General features: G+C 37.3%; 2 pseudogenes across 1 annotated transcript; both read right to left on the bottom strand.

Annotated features, from left to right (window-relative positions):
* Nucleotides 1–128: 128 nt before the first annotated feature.
* On the bottom strand, nucleotides 129–2,843 carry LOC101302367 (annotated as a pseudogene). Its single transcript, XR_184819.1, has 6 exons — nucleotides 2,657–2,843; nucleotides 2,392–2,450; nucleotides 2,213–2,303; nucleotides 1,252–1,444; nucleotides 980–1,096; nucleotides 129–613 (listed from the first exon to the last, which is right to left on the bottom strand). The product of XR_184819.1 is annotated as a protein SCO1 homolog 1, mitochondrial-like (transcript).
* A 3,086-nt stretch (nucleotides 2,844–5,929) lies between these two features.
* On the bottom strand, nucleotides 5,930–8,527 carry LOC101302082 (annotated as a pseudogene).
* Nucleotides 8,528–15,223: the final 6,696 nt, after the last annotated feature.

Raw genomic sequence — 15,223 nt, 5'->3', positions numbered from 1 at the left:
AAAAAAGGAAACAGAAATGTAGCCATCTCCTAGCCTACTAGGCAACTCTTGCAAGATTTGGAAATGAACGAATCTAAAGAGACAATGAATGAATCTACAGCCACGCAAAAGTAAAAATAACCAAAAACTAAAAAATTTATGCATGTATTTTTTTTTTTGAAGTGTTTATGCATAGCAGAAATACAAAAACTAATGAAGTTTCACTGACTTAGATGTCCAGACAATGAAAGATATCAATGCCAATAAGCTTTAACCGGCTAACCTTGCCGAAGCCAAAATCCTGTTCTTGGAACAACTCATAAGTCTCAACATAAAATCTTCATGTTGATCCTTTCATTTCATAGTCACTGTCCCGGCTACTAATCCTTCTACTGTTCTAAAATATAACCAGAATCAGAAATATCAAGAAAAAGGAAAAAAGAAATGACCACTTTACTCAAAAGATAAATTATAAAGTGTGCAAATGTCATTAGTTGAGAAGGAACAGAAAGTATGCCTCTGCCTCTATTTCTTGGGCTGCTGTATCTCTTTGGTTATGCCATCAGCAAGAGAATCAACATCATTGTTCTTCTCAAAAAATTTAACAAAGTCCATACTAGGGCTCATCAAGTACCTGCACAAGAACCAACAATTATGGTATAATGCATAGAGCATAAAGATATATTCTTACATTACAGAACGAATCAAACTTTCACCAACGATGAAAGAAAGGTATATGACAAGTTGACAACAAACAAATATGTCGAGCATATTGATTTTGACAAGCAATACCAATTTGGTGAGATCTATAAACAATTCAACAAAGTCGATACTTTGTTGTCTGTTCAGTGTGCTCTGTTCAAGTCAAATAGCATGATTAATTAAGAATTAGCTATACACAAAATGCTAGAACATGAAAATGTGACTCGGTTGTTTTTATGGGTAAGAAAGGAAGAATCATTACAGTATAGAAGATAATCTACAGAAGGTTGATACGTACATGACTTTGGAATGATCAACAAGATAATCTGAATCTTCTTCAGTTGTCTTCATATAGTATCTCAATCCCAATCCCCAGAGATGAATACGGGGACTATCTCAATCCCTGCATTGGCCTCTGCAACAACAGATAATCAGCTTTTCAGGCATTGAATGCTAGAGAATGCATTAAGAATATGAAAGATCATTCTAGCATATCAGATGCAATCATAATTTATCTGTTGGAGAGAAGACATTAAACAACTCAAACAGAAGTTCAAACATACAACTCACTTATTTTATCAATTGCAGCAGATAGTTTCTGTAACTCATCTGGGCAGATATCAGGGCACTGAGTGAAACCAAAGTGTATCAATTTCCATTTCCCCAAAAAGTCTTTTTCAGTTGGTAAGTTTGAATGGACCTCCAATGGCAGCTGTTCCCGCAGATGGTCCTTGCTTCACCTCCTTGGATGCGTTAAATATGCCTGCTGCAAAATTAATGCATGTTAATCTATACCAAAATTAATTTGCAACAGGATACCATAAGAACATAACATAGGTGATGTAACTACAACACGGGCAGATTATCATCAAGCCTATGAGGGAAAAATAGAAGCACGATTGTTAATGTACCATAGAAGAGACAACAAAAATGAATTGTATGCACAATTGTACTGCTTCATGAGATACAAGAACAACAACAAAAATTGATTATACTGAATAGAAAAGACAAAAAGTATAGACTAGGTCATAACAGGTGACACTTGTGCTTTGTCATGTAATCTCTGACTAGTGTAGTCATATCACAGGACTTATCAATATTAAGCACTTGGGGCTACAAGTGACCTGGTTTACGAGAGAACAAAAGGCTACAAGTCACTTGAGTAGTCTGGAACAGCTTATCGAGGGGCTAAATTTGTCTAAACTCAAGGAGCATCTTCTGAGTCCACGCTGATAGAAACCGCAACAGAGAGTGAGAAGAGTTCATTAATAGAGCAGGAAGCTATTGCTCTAACTACATAGTCAATATTGGCAGTAGATTGTTAAACTAATATGAAGCTACTTTAGGGAAAGAATTTCCAGCGAGTTCCTTTCAATGTAAGAAGTTAAACTCTAATGATTAGAAAAACATGACTCTTTATTCATCAATTAGAACCTGAGGACATTGACGAATTCCTAACAAAGCCGCTGACTTAAGTTATGAAGTCTCACATTCCAAAGTCACATATATCCAACTCACCGTAGTAGTTTACCTTGAAGATGCTGTCTCTTTTCCTTGTCATAGTAGAGGATGACTCCTGCCCCAGTTGCTACGAGCAACAAAAAGCTCAACCACGAAACAGGCTACAGAAGGCATCATCAGTCGATGAAATTCAATTACATTTTATATTGTCTACATGAAAGAAATGTCAAATGAAATTGTTTCAAATACCCCTCCACGAACAGATTTTCCAGCATCGCTGCTTTCATGTGATTCCCCGGACTTGCTCCCTTATCATAATTAGCATTTTCTGAAGTTTTTGTTTTTGATTTTGATTCTTCTTGATTTGCAGAAGCAGGGGTAGTTGTTGAAAATAGACATATTTGATATATCGTCAATGACTGTGTTTCCAAGAAAGAAACGAAAAACAAAAAGAAAATGGAAGATAAAAAAACAGATATGAATAACTCCAACAAGAACCAAATGGAGAATGAACCAGGCAAAAGTAACACTACAAGGGCATGATTGAAGGAGAAACAAACCTGTTGAAGGAGCGGGAGATGCTGCTGCTGATGCTGAAGACCCTCAATGAGCGGAGGCGAAAACACTGACAGCCCACACCTCACCAAAGAACGATTGGCGTGCCGAAGATGTTTCACAATCCTGGAAACGATGGATGCCATAGACAAAAGAACAAAAAATTAAATTAATAACAAACACAGACTAAAACTAAAACATAAGAGCAATTTTAACACTCTCTATTTTAGCTTTTACTTATTTTAGACAGCGTGTTCAGTTTTTTTAGATATTTTAGGAGCACCAGCAGATTAGCCAAACTTGAGCTATTTTAACTTTTAGCTAGCGAGATGACTCAAATGAGGCTAGCTATAATTTAATACATTTCTTGTAAGATATTTTATGTGATATATAAATATATTTAAATTATTTAATTTCTATTTAAAGAATAATGTTGATGTAATGCTAGCTAAAATAAAGAGCATTGATGCAGCCACATTTCTAAAATAGCTAGCCAAAATGACATTTTAGCTAATTTGATTAAAATTTAATTTAAAAATGGCTAGCATTATTAAAGATGCTCTAAAAGAATACAAAATAGCTCTATGACCAAAATACAAGCATCCCTTTATTCACGACTCTTCAAATTACCCTTCCACTTTCCTGAAAATGGGTCTGCAATTCACCAAGGCTGGTAGTACATTCTTAACAAAACTATTGAGTTATTTAGTCTTGTTTCTCTTATGGTGATAGTTACAAGACATATATCCAACAAAATCAACTGAATAAGCAGCAAGCACAAGCAAAAAAACACAGGGTACGTATGCTGACATCTTCTACGTCCACACTTTATGACTCCATTAGCTGAAACGGTTCAACATTGTTGTATTGTAAACGTTACAAGATGGTAACTCTCTAAAATTTTATTTTAAAAGATCTGCTATTCCAGGGTTTAGGATTTAGGGAGTCACCAATTATGCATTGCAATATTATTGCCTTATCGTAGTCTCATTTCCTTGGCCTTACCCACATCCTGACCAATAATTTCATAATTTAGAAGCACAAGCAGGTGAAAAGGGGTTTGGGGTTTTAGGCTTCTTTATTATTATTTGGGCTGTGAAAACGAAACATGATCTACAGGTTCAAGGTTCGAACCAAGCCGTCGTCACTGTGAATTATTTTGGTTACACTGCCTAGAGATTCTAATATCTTTTCATGTTCCTTATGTACGTTACTTAGAGCATCTCCAATAGCTTTTCCATTTTCTCAATTTCCTCGATTTTGGAGAATATTAAGTTTTTTTTTTAGGTCCAACAGCTTCTCCATCTCATTCCCTAAAATGGGGATGGAGAAGAAAGAGAAGTCTTCATTCCCCAAATTTGCAGCAAAGTCTTCATTCCCCAAAATTAAATTCTCCATGTGCTCCAATGAGAAAAAGACAACAATAGAATAGTTTATTAGGTATTTTATTGTTACAATAAAATATATAATGTTTTTTTGCTATAATTAATGATGATATAATATATTTTATTGTTGTATTAAATGCGAAAATCTCCAAAATGGAGAAGCTGTTGAATTTTGAGCATAATTTTTTTTTGAGATTTTAGCTTTTGCTTTCTCATTTTAAAGAAATTTTGGAGAAGCTATTGGAGATGCTCTTAGAATGCTTCGCGTTTAACGGGCCTAGGGTTCCGAAACCCACGTTTTCTAATGGCAGCGGCGAGCCTAGTGTTCCCACACCTGACCTAGTGCTCATTCCACAGCGATTTGTTGAAGTTGAGAGTGTTTTCAAGAAACGGGTGTCTGAGACATCGAATGAAGTGGTCAGAGAGTTATGGTTCGGTTTGACGGCTCTTGTAGCGTCGACGACAGGCGCCGCCGGCTGGAAGTTAGTTTTGGACATCTCTAAATCTAGAAGTTGGAAAGCTACGCTCGATTTTGCGACTAGACTCAGGTAGGGATTTTGATGCCCGGAATTCGAATGGTTTTCTGGATTGGATTCTGAAGAGTGGAGCTGAAGCTATTCAACAGTCAACGGGAGTCGGACGGCTGCAGTTGTTGCTCGTCTCTGCTACCCAGATCTTGACTCGGGCTTGGATTTGGACCCAGGTCTTTGGGCCTGTGTCTGGGCTCAGGCTTGGAGAGAATGGATCATGCTCGATTTGGACATTGTTGCCAAAGAAGTAAAGAGATCGTTCTTTTAGATCTCGAAACAAAGCATCTTAGCATGTCTCAAAGCAAGATGTATTGAAAGTGCTCTGCCCCAACACTCCTTCAAGCCCGGACCCCAATGGCAAAAACAAAGTTGAGTAAGTGTAAGTGCATTGATAGTTTGACAGACTGTGCAAGCTAGCTGCAGCTAGATGGATACAGAGGGTTTGGAGTACCACAAGTTACAATTTGGTGATCAAGTCATATGTTTAATGCAGTGATAAGTACACAATTTGGTGCACCACCTTTTTCCAATTGTTTTAGACTTGGGTGACTCGAGTCATATTGTTGATCAATCATATGCTTAATGCAGTGCTCGGGTCACAATTTATATCTCTTTGGGTAGTATGGGGCAGAGATGTCAAGGGTGAGTATAGATTTTGGTTGAGAGTAGGTGTACAAGGGTTAATTTCGCAATTAGAGTGGAAGTTTGAGATTGAAAGCTCGAGATCTTGGTTCTTTAATTTTGAAATTACGAAACCATCAACGAATTGTCATTGAATCGGACTTGAATAACTATGAAGATTCCAACGACAGCAAATACATTCTTCAAGGACCCTGAAATGAATTGCAAATGGTCTTTAGTATCCTGTCCAGCAAGCAGCCATTCCTCTAACCCTTTTGGGTGATCAATTTGAATTTTATTTCGATCTCCCGAAACTGTGGAGAATCAATTTTTGTTCAAACCGCATGTACGTATTTTCCATATGTGGAGTCGTAAGGAATCTTTAACAAGATAACAAGATCTTATATCATACCACACATAAACTACCTTACAGTTGTAAGTACACTAAGTGCACGTTTGGTACTCGGGACTATATTACACGTCCTTATTTTCTAAGACTGTCATGAACTTATGTGGGGTGTCTTAAGTTACACTAATATTAACCCGTGTTTGGTATTGCATAGGATTAGATGGTAGTTTGTTTGGTTTATAGTTTAGAATAATGGTGTTATCTAAGGATGACATATTTGAGTACCCACAATAACACCACCTAAGGAGGCGAAAATGAAAACAAAGTGTTACGTAAGCTCATTTATTTTAATACTCAATGACACCAAACACAGAACTACCTAAACTAGACTCCTTATTTAACACTGTCTCATTTAGTTTTAACAAACAAACATGCACAATAAAGAACTCATGCCTTACATCTTTGATCTCTTCAACAAAAAAACGTAGTGAAAACACCCCGAGAACAACGGTCTGCCAGAACCATCCTCTTGCGTTAGCAGGATCTACCTTTTTTGCCAGGCTCCAAGCGTATTTAGCCTCTCCAACATGGAATGCAGTAGCTAGAAGGAATACTATCCTCACTATCCGCATTGACCGAAAAAAGAAGAGGCTAATAGCTCTAAAGAGCGGTACAGGTCCAATGTCTGGCAAATATGAGGCACAAAATAGCATAACCATGGCAATCACACAATATAGCCATGCATATATTGTAGGCCCGTCCAGAGTTTTCCTTTTCCTCTCCTGCCAGTATGAGATTGTAGTAGCCATGCGCTCCCGAGGAGTCACCATTGGAACATAGCCAAGCTCTTCCTTGGCTTTAAGGTAAGAGAAGTAGTGGGTAACACCAACCTGTAAATTATACCACAGAGTAGCATATAAATGTTCAGAATAGAATTGCATAAATATAGCTAAAGTACTATTGTGTTTAGTAGGATAGAGTTCCACAGAAAGTATGCGTGCGCGTGTGTAATTTACATAGCAGATTGATGGTTGTTTCCACAGAAGATTAAATTCACAAAGTCAAAACTACTCTTGAAGCTCTGAACCACAAGCCAAGAGAAGTGTGAATGAAACAGGAGATCTTTGCCCCACCAATGATAATGGGATTTGACCACAATAACAAGGAACAAGGAATCAAACAAGTAAATATGATCTACTTCACTGCGCATACATTTCTGTTCAAATTAAGAGGAGAAAAAATTGGTGGAAGAAGATTTAACAGCCACATCCACAAAACCAAGTATATTGAGCCAAAAAGAAAATATTAAAGAGAAGGAAAGGGGTACAAGCAAACCTTGTATACTTCAGCAGGAAGGATAAGCGGCTGAGGAATCCACCATCGGTCCAACCATGGATATAATACTGTATAAACTCCCCAAAAAATCCTTCCTAAATAAAGAGCTTGAGGTACAGATAATGAAGACTTTGGTAGATCATAATCCAAGCTTCTGAGCAGTGGTCAGATGAACTCAAAGGTGTTGACCGGAGACCCTGTAAGATAGGATAGATTACATTTCAGATATTTTCACTCATCTATCAGCATCAGCAGGAGGTTGTAGATCAATATTATTTCTGAAACTCTAGAGTTTAGAACTTAGCAAATAGCAATCTTACCTAATTCCAGTTAACAATACGACAGTAAAGATCTTAAAGTAAAAGATGCAAGTACTGCGTTGTTACTGTCTGATACAAAATAAGGTTGGCCAGCAGCTATGGGTTGTTTTTCTTTCTCTCTCCCAGGAATGTCATGCAACAGTTGCATGCTCGCCAACACTAGTGCAAGTACCAAGTTATCCACATAAATCTAGTTTGTTTTCACATTTGCTTCACCAATTTTGAACAGAATTAAGCCTAACTTCGCAAGTGACACTATCCTTGGAAGGTGCCTTTCTTCACCAGGTCCATAGATAGCAGCAGGACGAATCGCACAGGTATAAAGACACTTCCCATTATCGTTCTTCCTACAAAGCTCAATAATCAGTACCACAACTAAACCAATTAGCACCAATTCACTAAATGAAGATTACTTGCCTGAAGGGACGAGCATTGTACTTAAGAACCAACTGCTCAACAATGGATTTACTTCTGCCGTACGGATCCTCATGACTATCAATAGGAAAATAGCTCAGGGCTTCATTCCCACTCACAATCTCCTTTCCCCCAAACACAACATTGTATGTGCTCACATAGACAAGCCTTTCGACCCCGAAATCGAGACAAGTGTCCAATATATGACAAGTTCCATTGATATTAACCTCGTCAACACGCCCAAACTGCAGCATTTCCTTCCCCGACATTCCAACCCGCCCCTCGTAGCGCCTTCTCCACATCCTTTTTGTTAACAACATCCCATGTTCATCACATTTCCTATTTCCTTAGTATTTGACAATTTCGGCATTTGGGTTCTTGAGAAAACTCGATTTTAAAGTAAAGACTAAAATATCCATTATATCCTTATATCCTTAACATTTTCTCGAAATTTCTGTTTTTTACAAGAATCGATTTTAATTTTCATATCTTTTTGATATTATATATTTAGTCTATTTTTGATCGAATATACAATTTTTATATATATTTTGGTAAAATTTCTATCAATATTGGATATTTTCTCGATATATCTATCAAGATTTCATTTTTTCGAACCAACGATATTTCCGTAATCATCGATATTTTAGTCTTTGCTTTAAAGTAAAGGGTAAGTGATTAAGTGGTACCTTGGATGCAGTTGACACCTTGGTCGAGGAGAAGGTGGGACCAAGGGGAGGAGGTTTGACAGTCGAAGGCTCGGACTTGACGGGCTCCACGTCGGACGAGCTCCTAGCAGAGTGCGGAGCCGATGAAGCCTAGGCCACCGGTGACGACAAAAGTGGTGCCGTCGATGCCTTCATTTTCAGTGAGATACATGATTTGTTTTGGGATGGGTTTACTTGAATCAGACTTGCACAAGTCAGAACAAGTGCCAGTGTGATTATAAAGAGATGTGATCCAAGCGAAAGTAAGGGCAGTTGGACAGTTGAACCTCCAAATTTGATGTTTGGTCATTTTTCTCTTTAACCCAACATTTGTTAAGAACCTAAATTTTAATGCGGTTTTTTAATAATCTTAATTTGTCTTAATAACATAATTAAATTATAGCTATCTTCCTTCACTTTTCATAACGAACCCCCCTAGCTAAACTACCCAGAAATGATTTCCTTTAGCCTCGTTTGGTTCGCGGAAAGTAACAATCAGAAAAATAAAGTTGTTTCTTTCCTGCGTTTGGGAATGCTAAAGAAAAGAAAATACTTTCCTGAAGGTTGGGAAATGCAAGGGAAAGTGGTTCCTTCCAAAATCCATACGAACCACTTTCTCATATTCTTTTTCTTGCATTTATTACTCATAATATATTATTTTATTATTTTAATCAACAACTTTCCAGATGATTTTCTTGTGCTACCAAACATCAGAACAGAAAATCGTCCATTCTTGTTCCCTTCCCGTGGGAAAGACAACAGAATTATTTTTTTTTCCACGAACCAAACGAGACCTAAGGGTAGTTGGACGGTTAGACGGTTGGACCTCCAAATTTGATGTTTGGTCATTTCTCTCTTTAACCCAACACTTGTTAAGATTCCAAATTTTAATGCGGTTTTTAATAATCTTAATTAGTCTTAATTAAGATTATTGAAAAACCGCATTAAAATTTGTAGCCATCTTCCTTCAATTTTCATAATGAACCCCCCTAGCTAGCTAAACTACCCAGGAATGATTTCCTTCTAATTTTGAGATTTGTTAAGCCTTAATTTGTGTATCCTAATCACAATATGAAATTTGTTTCCTTTAGTTCATCGAAAAAAATTATTTTGTTTCCCTTTAATATTCCTTAATAAGGTTCATTGCAGTTATCTTCTTTTTTAGAATAAAATTCCATGAGATACTTGTTTCTTGTTCATACTTTAGAATTTTAGGTTTGTTCTTTACATTGGAGAAAGAAAAAAAATGGTGCATCTATTGTCACCCAACAAACCATTTTGTTCACCCCACGTTCTCTTCACACCCCACTTATATATTTTTAATTATAAATCTACTTTGTTCACCCATTTAAAATACCCTTTTTCTCATTTTTGCTTTGTTCACCCTAAATTCTTTTTTCACCCTACATATATTTTTTTCAATTTTAGATTTGTTTTGTTCACCCTACATTCAATCTCTTCTCACTTCGCCTATATAATTTTTAATTTTTAATTTTTAATTTACTTTATTCACCAATTTGCAATACACACAATATCAGCCTCTTCCAATGCCATTGAACTCCAAAAACAAAATGAAATTGAAGAAAACCATAAGATTAATATCATTTCGGTAAGTGAAATCACAAACTGAACAATAAAAATCACATTAAAGTATAAATTCTAATTAAAGAACAAGAAAAAACTACTCAAACTTAACAACTCATTGATATCCGTCGATATCAAGATGCACAATGTCTGTAAACTCTACTTGGAAAAAGCTCTTGCGCCAATGAAAAAAAAAAAAACAAATCGAATATATATAAGAGAGTGACTAGACATGGAAATTTATATACAAAATCGATATGAGAAATAATGAGTAAATGGATAGACGAAACATCAACAAAGAAAAAAAAATTACAAAGAGTTCACCTCATCTTCAGTTGAATGCTAGTGTCTTCTTCAGACTTCATAGAAATATCGAATATAATAAATTTTAGGTTAAGATTTATGAAGTAAGTGTGTTTATCTAAAAAAAAAAGAATTGGTAATTTGTAACAACTTATTGTCCCTTGCTGTAATTTTACATTAGAGTATATTAGTCATTCAATAAATCAACAACCTGTGGTGTGAGCAAAATGATTTGTGGGATGGCAATAGACGCACCCAAAAAAAAAAGTTCTTGAGCATTTTAATTCGAACCCCCCAACCTTAAAATCTTGGTTTCGCCCCTGCTCACAATTAACCTCGATGACACCAAAAAGTTTATGTCTTTGAACTTCGATGACACGGTTATGTACTTAGAATGAAAAAATCATGAATCAGAATCAACTAAATTCCTTTTAGAAAGAAAAAGAAAAAAGTGAGGAAATTTTAAGTTTTGGCAAAAATTTTGAACGAGTTGGCGTAGATGGCTCATACCCATATACGGCACACAACTACTTCATGTTGTAAATATCTCATCCTCATTAATTTACGGCACGCAACCAAATCATGTCGTAAATGCTTCTACGTCATAATACATTTTACGGCATGCTATCAACACAAGCCGTAAATAACTAATAAATTTACGAAGCGCTATCAATGCAAGCCGTAAATAACTCATTAACTTAAGACTATATCACATTTATAGCAGGCCATAAATGGATCTATGTCTTACTTTTTTTACGGCACGCTATAAATGCACGCCGTAAATGATAAATTTTTACAGCATGCATTTATAGACGCCGTAAATTTCAGGTGGTAAAAGCCTAGATTTCTTGTAATCTTCGACCAAGTTGTGTATAGTAAATGCACCATTAATATATATAGTATATGTAATAATGTTTATGCTATATATATAGTAATATGGTATATATAGTATATGAAAACTATTATATATGTTATACTTCTTAAGATAATTGTATATGTTCTGAAAAAGTATTGTATGTAAACTAATATTTAGATAGTCGATATATTTGGTATTTACCAATATCAAACCAACTTTTTAGGTAATCTTTGATTTCGGTTTTATCGGTCTCAATTACCTATCGGTCGGTTATAAAATCTAAAATATAAGTCAATATTTGGTCGGTTTGATAATTACCAAACCAAATGGCAACCCTACTGAAAACGAACCGACTTGTTGTACCAGGATTAGGTTGGTCCAGGATGCTGCAACTTGGCAAGGTCTAGAGTTGTAACGTCGTGACCTATGGAGTTCAACAGAGATGCCATCTCATACAAACACCATGCACTGTGAACAGCTCCGTGAACAAGCACAAAATGCTTCTTCCCAGACGAGGCTTGGTCTGTTGTAACAACATTGGTACATATTCTTGCCAGCAAAGAAGCAAAAGAACAGGGCAGAAAATGATTTACTCTTGTATTCTTTATTTTCATCACTCTTTCCGAAGCCTGAATGTTGTTTGTCTTGCTTTTATACTTCTTTTTTTTTTAATAAAAGGCTGGTGCGGCTGCCCTCAAGCCTTCAATAATGAAACTGTCAAATACAAGGGAGGGACGTGAAGCCTTAACCCCTGATTACAATAAGCATCTAGAAGTCCCGAAATAATAACAAGAATTTCTACAAAGTACATGTACATATTCTAACCCACTAGCAAAGAGTACTTCTCTAATGTCAACTCTATTTGCTTTGTCATAGCGGTGACATAATGGAAAGATCACTAGATATGTAACACGATTACACATCCTAATGTCTAATAATGCAGCTTTCCTACTATGTTGCCGCTGAATAATACACCCAACGACACTTAGTTTCATCCTACCGCTAGGAGGCAACGACCATTTGACAAAACAAAAAGGTCGTCGCCAACCTAGAGCAGCTAAGACACACGAGGTGCTTAGACCCGGACCAAGCCCTTCTAGTTTTACCCATAAAAAGTAACTAGTTATTAGTAAAACTAATAATAAAAAATCATAACAGAAATTATAAATTAAAAAATCAAGCAAACTTGAACCTAGTGAAAGACCCCAAGCCCAAAATGCACTAGGTCTAGAGCAAACCCACAATTGATATAAGCCAAAGTGGGCCCAGCCTATGATCCATGCCCAAACATGCTCTGTCCCAAACGGCCAGACCTCCAACACTGCTACGCTGCTGCTGCGGCGTCGCCGCCGCCGTTGGAACCAGACAACCGTCAAAGCTCTTTCACCGACCCTGCATCGTCGCAACAAACCCACTAGCACCGCTGCGGCCTGAAAGATCCCCCAAAACCAACCTCTACAGCCCTCTATTACACACCCCGAACCCAAACTCCGACCAAGAATCAGCGGGCACACGACGAGATCCCTAAAGATCTAGCCCCGAACCCACCATCCACACCGGCTCTTATAATCGACGCTTGCAACAAGGTCCGATCAAAAGCTCCATGAATCCTCTACTCGCGTCGACGTTGTCCAAGACAAGAACCAAGGAACCAAGTCACCTCTTTGACCCATCTAACCACCAATGCCTACTCCTAGACATTCCTCTCGTCCGGCCGCGCTCGACGATCGCCGACGAGGCCAGCGCCAATTTCGTCACGCAGCCGGACGAGAATTGGGGAAGAGATTTGGCGAAACCCTATTCAAGCACGTGGGGCGCGAATATGTACTAATAGTTAAAAAATGACCATATAGAGGAACCAAAAGTCTTAACTGCCCTTATCTTAAATTTCTGCAACTCCATTCTTTTTTCTCAATTTTCACGATTGCGGCAAGCTGTTTTCTCCATAAGTTTTAATCCAACACAATGTTGTTTTTGTCACCAGCCTCATCGTCTCGGTTCTTATTTCTTTGTATGTCTTTCAATTTTCCAGAAAAATGAACACATATAAACTTGTTCCTCTAATTCTCTCAGTCACCAAACCCCCTAAAGTTTTCTTTGCTCTCAGCCGAGAAATTGAGACATTTGATAAGAATAAGGTGACCAACTTAATTCTCCAAATGGATGCACCATATAATCATATATCTTGTGGGATGTTGTTCATATTGTTTTGCTTCTTTTTAACTGTTGTTTATGATTTTCAAATATAGAATGTTGAATATGATGCAATGATCAAACATACAAACTTGAATTTGAGCCAATGGCCATCAAGCTATGTTTGAAAGACAACCCAGTAATTATGTAATAGAAAACTAATGTTAATCTTGTTAAGAATGCCGTATGGAGTTAAAGTTTCCATCTGTTTCTTGAACATACATTTGTTGAACTCTCTCAAATGAATGATGAAACACATTAAGAAAATAAGAAGTTTAAATGAGGGTATTTGGGTCTTTTGATCCCCTTATATGGCTATTTTTCAAAATTTAGAAAAAGCATGGTTAAAAATCGATTTAGAGCTAAAAAAAATAGGTTAATTATCAAAATTTCTCAGCTTTGGTGGAATGATGGGTGGACTAGTCATTCCTTGGTAAAAGGATTGTCATATGCTCATGTTGCTAATAAATGTGATCCTAGCGCGTTAATTCAAGTAGGACTAATCTTTGGTAGTGTTTCTTTGCTTTTCAGAAAGAGAAATTTTGAAAAATAACCACTTTGTTAGGGTTCTAAACCCAACACAGAAAGAAAAGTTACTGTTAAGAAATGAAAGAAGAAATAAAACTCATATATTTTTCATTGATGTGTTTCTCAACGATTATAGGTGTATATAAAGCACATTCCTTCTAGTAGGTATTAAACCGTGCACAACACCAACATGCTTAAACGATGTCGTAGAAGTAAAACGGTGAGTCTAACAAAATAGAAAGAGACTTCTAATTATAACTAGGGCTGGGCACTTAGTACCGGAATCCCAATCCCGTACCGGTCCCGTCCCGAAAGTTAGCGGGACGGGACGAGATAGGTTTTGAAAATAGCAATCCCGACCTGTCCCGTCCCGTTTTAACATTACCATAACGGGACGGGACGGGACGGAACTATCCCGAAAATCCCGTCCCGTCCCGTAATATTAGAATACTTGATTTTATTCATTTTATACTTGATTTTTTAGGTTGCATGGTGTTACAATGCACTCAACCACACTTAATTTGGTCTAAAATAATACTTTTAATTTCATTCATGTTCTTTTTTCTTTGCTTGTGTGATTTTGGATATTTTTAGTTGTTGTTTGAGGGTTAATTTTTAATGTGGAATGTTTAGTACTTTTAAAGTGGGATGTAATTTAGCACCTATGCACCTATGTTCTTGTTGATTTTAGTACTTCTAATTTCATCAATGTTCTTTTTTTTTGTTTATGTGTTTTTGGATATTTTTTTTCCATTAATTACATTAATGTTGTTCCAAACAGCATAAAAATGTCACATCCCGACCCTTATATTTTTACCTTATTTACTAGCGTGATTATAATAAGAATTTTTACCGTCCCGATCATTGAGTAAATAGTTTAATTGGTCCCTAGAGGGGTTTCGGGGACGATTATGTGCGGAGGATTATTCGTATGAGGAAAATACGACGACGGTAAAAATAGTAAATTTTAGCTAGTAAAAGGTAATTTTTATTCGGGTATTATTTTTCGGGGTGTTGAATTTTGGAAATTTGGGTTAAAAGGAATGTTGGGTCGGCTGGGCCGAGCCCAACCCATTTCTTCTTCCTTTCTCTCTCCCTCCCTCCCAATTTTTTCTTCTCCTCCCACCCGATTTTCTTCTCTCTACACCCAGCAAACTTCCGGCCGTCCTCCCGCCGCCGTCCGACCTCCGTTCGCCGCCGGACCGGTCCCGTTCGGTCGGTCTCCCTCCCAGCTTCCATTCTAGGCCGGTAGCAGCCCCCCTAGCGCCGCCGTGAGTGAGCGGTGCCGCCCGTAAGGTCCGACTGTCCAAACCTTCCCTTCGCCGGAACTTCCTCCTCCGGCCACCAATCCGGGCAAGCTCACTTCCTCCTCCGGCCACCAATCCCGGTCGCCGGTTGGGAGAT

The sequence above is a fragment of the Fragaria vesca genome, linkage group LG5 (assembly GCF_000184155.1).
Source record: "Fragaria vesca subsp. vesca linkage group LG5, FraVesHawaii_1.0, whole genome shotgun sequence".
NCBI lineage: Eukaryota > Viridiplantae > Streptophyta > Magnoliopsida > Rosales > Rosaceae > Fragaria > Fragaria vesca.
Note: the sequence above shows the minus strand (reverse complement) of the source record. Positions and strands in the feature narration are given on the sequence as shown.